We start from the raw sequence: 5,006 nt of genomic DNA, 5'->3' as shown, positions 1-5,006 counted from the left end.
TAGATTTGATTTTGAATTTTTGTCCCTCTTTGAAGAGGAATTCTGATCCTTCTAGAAAGTTTGGGCATGTTCTGCAATTTGGACTACCACATTTTTTTTTTACTTTTGCATCCGTTATTTTAGAAAATAATTTTGCCTTTGTGAGGATCTTTTTTTTTTTGTGATTTTGGTTGTTTGTACTATTTAATGATTTTATGTATGAGTAAAATTTACTTTAACTTGGGGTCTTTGTGTAGCATTGTTAAATTTTGGGTGATGATGGTGAAGGCTTCTTTGTTTCTGGGGTTGTACGGCAGCATTTTCGGGGAAGGTGTGTTGCTGTGTTGAACTTTTCTTAAGGTTTCTATGTCGATTTCTGTTGCACGTCTGATTCCATCCTCTATGAGTTGAAATGGGTAGTGTCTGTCAATTAGGGTGTTTTTGATTTCGTACAGTATAAAGTTTCTGGTATTTTGTTCGGACACTATTGTTCATATCCTTCTTGTAAGGTTGAAGGGGATGTTTGTTTTAGTGTGTCTTGGGTGGCATGAATCAAAAAGTAGATATTGTTTGGCATCTGTGGTTTTGTAAAATATGTCCGTTTCTGTTTTTAGGTTTATTTTTTTAATTAGTCTATCTAAGAATGGAAGCTCCTTTTGTTGAGGAAGACGGAAAAGCTACAGAATTCCTTTTGAATCATGGTGTCTTTCCCACTTCTTTGATATGTCCTCGATGTGGAAACGAATGCGTGTACAGAGAGGACCAACATGTCTGGCGATGTTGAAAAAGTTACACTGTCGCTAAATCGAAAAAGCGGCGTCAGTAGCTATTCTATATGGGACTTTTCATGGGTCCTTTCTTCATAATGCACGCATTCTTTCATGGAAACTCATTCTCTTTGTGAATGAATTTCTGCATGCTTCATGTATGCATTACACAGTGATGGAAAACCTGGAATTGGGTTCAGCAACTCGTGTGGAGTTGAGATCGTTTTGTTCCGAAGTCACGGAAAAGGGGCTTCAATATCAGGAACCGATCGGCGGCGAATCAATCGAAGTCGAAATTGATGAGACTTTGATTGTTCGTCGTAAATACGGGAGGGGTGGAACTTTGAGCCAAGTTTGGTTGTTTGGTGGAATAGAGCGAACCAGTAAGCGGCGTTTTGTTGTGCCTCTTATTAATAAGAAGCGTGACAAAGCGACACTGGTTCCTCTAATCCAAAAACATATCAAACCTGGCTCCAATTATTTACAGCGATTCTTGGGCTGCCTACAGAGATCTAAGCAGTTTGGGTTACCACCATTACGTGATAAACCATTCTGAAAACTTTGTACATCCGACACACAAAACATTGAGCGTTTGTGGGGAGATGTAAAAGAATGGATTCGGTGACCAGGCATCCGGTCGAAATATTTAAATCAATATCTGTCTAGACATTTATTTATCTCCTCGGAGAGAAATAAATGTTTGTTACTCCACAAATTTTTTCGATAGGCAGCCCAATTATACGTCCCCCTCACAGACCAGTCACACTTTTCGACTGCTTAATCGCAATTCCAGGGGTGCTAATGCAGATTTGCACCTCTCCTAGAAAAATGCATTTTTCTGAAAAAGTTTATTTGGATTCCTAGGTTTTATATGTCAGAATAAACTTTTTCAGAAAAATGCATTTCTGAAGGGGGGGGGGGGTGAAACTGCATTAGTCCCATCCCCCAAATCTTTTAGTCGGTGCATCAAATAACTTTTCTGTCATCCTCAAAAACTTCGTGGATGCGAAAACGAAAGCTGACATATATAACAACAGGTATGTAGAACATATATTTCTGTACTTTCTGTTTGTTCGTATAAGTCATTGAAATCGTTGTGCGCGCACACACAGACACAAATGTTCTCCAGGCATTTGGCTGTTAGTTACAGTTTCAGTCAGTTTGGAGTTTTTCATAGAAAATTTGAGATAAAAAACAATTCCATATTCTTAATCTCTGTATTTTCCCACATACTCTTTACTCTTCTCTTTTACTTGTTGCAGTCATTTGACTGCGGCCATGCTGGAGCACCGCCTTTAGTCGAGCAAATCGACCCCGGGACTTATTCTTTGTAAGCCCAGTACTTATTCTATCGGTCTCTTTTTGCCGAACCGCTAAGTTACGGGGACGTAAACACACCAGCATCGGTTGTCAAGCAATGCTAGGGGGGACAAACACAGACACACACACACTTATATATATACATATATACGACAGGCTTCTTTCAGTTTCCGTCTACCAAATCCACTCACAAGGTTTGGTGGTCCCCGGGCTATAGCAGAAGACACTTGCCCAAGATGCCACGCAGTGGGACTGAACCCGGAACCATGTGGTTGCTTAGCAAGCTACTTACCACACAGCCACTCCTGCGCCTATTGAAAAATAATTTAATTTTGTAAAAGTTTAGCGGTAGATATGTAACTTTTATTCTCTCTCTCTCTCTCTCTTCCTATCTCCCTCACGCAAAGATATATTCATTTTAAATCGCTTCTCTAGGGAAACAACATTCTCCCACACACAAAAATTAGTTTGCGCGCGAAAAACTTTTGTTTTTGTTTTTTCGTAAAACGTTGGTACAAAGCTCGACAGGTCTAGCATAAAAGTGTGTTTTGCTGAGAATTAATCCATTTCTTTTGACAGCAAGAGGTAAGTAGTAGTTCGTCTGAATTTTTACCTGTCTATATACAAGCTATTATATATATATATATTATATATATATATATATATATATAGGCGCAGGAGTGGCTGTGTGGTAAGTAGCTTGTTAACCAACTACATGGTTCCGGGTTCAGTCCCACTGCGTGGCATCTTGGGCAAGTGTCTTCTACTATAGCCTCGGGCCGACCAAAGCCTTGTGAGTGAATTTGGTAGATGGAAACTGAAAGAAGCCCGTCGTATATATGTATATATATATATATATATATATATATATGCGTGTGTGTGTTTGCGTGTCTGTGTTTGTCCCCCTAGCATTGCTTGACAACCGATGCTGGTGTGTTTATGTCCCCGTTACTTAGCGGTTCGGCAAAAGTGACCGGGGTCGAGTTGCTCGATTAAAGGCGGTGCTCCAGCATGGCCGCAGTCAAATGACTGAAAAAAGTAAAAGAGTAAAAGAGCATATATATATATATTTCACTGTGATCACCCTGACCGACCAGATGTTGCTACACATCGCTGGTCACAATGCGCTTCGCATTGTTTTAGCCTTCAAATGACGCCACCCCGCTGGCTAAGCGAGCAGGCCAACAGAAGAAAGAGTGAGAGAAAGTTGCAGCGAAAGAGTTCAGCAGGGATCGCCACCCCCCCTTACCGGAGCTTCGTGGAACTTTTAGGTGTTTTCGCTCAATAAACACTCACAACGCCCGGTCTGGGAATCGAAACCGCGAGTCCGCTGCCCTAGCCACTAGGCCATTGCGCCTCCACACACACACACACACACATATATACACACACACTATATATATATATATGTATATATATATATATATATATATATATATTAACGAACCATGTAATTCACACTCTGGAAATTTTATTTTTGCAAAATGTTAGGAATAGGTGAAACTTCCGAGGCTTCCACCTCACCCCACTCCATTTTTCGGACCGCAAAAAGGGTTTTCTAGCATATTAGGATGGGTAATCTTAGCATGTCACTGGAAATCATTCAATGAAAAAAAAAAAAAAAAAAAAATTCCAATTCGCATCCCGCCTCCTTTCCGAACCAAAATAAGGGATATGGGATCTTTTCGGTTTGAACGGTAGTTTTTTCTAGCGGTGTCATATGAAATTGTCACCCATAATTATGACCCTAGTATCGATCTATTGTATTTCAATGTTTTAGGGTTAGGGTTAGGGATGAGGGGAAGGGTATCTTTTTTTTCTTCACGAATGTAAATAAACCCAATCTGTTTCTTAAACGAGGGACATATTCATACAGCACATAATGTTTTCACTTCAATAGACGTCATTGATTGGTCGAAATTGCAGAAATTGAAGAAAAAAACAACAAATATCTTACAAACTATAGACTTTTCTCAATAAAGCCAGGAGAAAAAAGATGTTTTATAAACACATTCTACCAGTATACGAAGTTTAAAAGTATTTAGTTACGTGGAAATTATTTAAAAAAACTGCCGTTCAAACCGAAAAGATCCGGGATTTGCAGCATACTTGATTCCTCGCAAAACGTCCGATTTTTTTTCCTTAGTGAAAATTCGGGGGCGGGGGTGGGCTCCCCTCGTCGCCCGCCCCCCTTTCCGAACCAAAATATGGGATTTGCAACATATTAGGAGGCCAGGGTACTTGATTCCACGCAAAAAATCCCATTTTTTTTTTTTTTTGATGAAAATCACGCGGGTGTTAATCTGAAAATTTACCAAATGGTATTATATTAATAGAGGGAGACCATTGAGGCGCCGGAAAGATGCTCCAGGGTCGTATGTAGCTTTAGGGTATTAAGAGAGTTTAAGGCGGCGAGCTGTCAGAAACGTTAGCACGTCGGGCGAAATGCTTAGCGGAATTTCGTCTACCGCTACGTTCTGAGTTCAAATTTCGCCGAGGTCGACTTTGCCTTTCATCCTTTCGGGGTCGATAAATTATATCGTACTGGGGTCGATATAATCGACTTAATCCGTTTGCCTGTCCTCTCTGTGTTTAGCCCCTTGTGGGTAGTAAAGAAATAGGTATTAGAGTTTTTTACCGCTAAAATATAAAACGACATCGTGATTAAGCAACCAAGCTGCTTAGCTAACGAAACCAAGATTTCTTCAGCCACCTGAAGTTGTAGGGAAGGTAGAAAATTTCGGAAAACCGAGATAAAATATTAAGTAGCATTAAATGTTCTAATGTTGATGGTTTAGCATAACCTTTCATCCCTCTTTCAATTTGTGTCAATGTAAGAAATATTTCTCACACATCCGTTACTACTTCTACCACCACCATAGTTACATACGTGTCAAAAATAGATCTGCTCGATTCAGGTTGACCTAGGCCATGTCAACC

Source organism: Octopus sinensis, linkage group LG18 (assembly GCF_006345805.1).
Source record: "Octopus sinensis linkage group LG18, ASM634580v1, whole genome shotgun sequence".
Classification (NCBI taxonomy): Eukaryota; Metazoa; Mollusca; class Cephalopoda; order Octopoda; family Octopodidae; genus Octopus; species Octopus sinensis.
Note: the sequence above shows the minus strand (reverse complement) of the source record.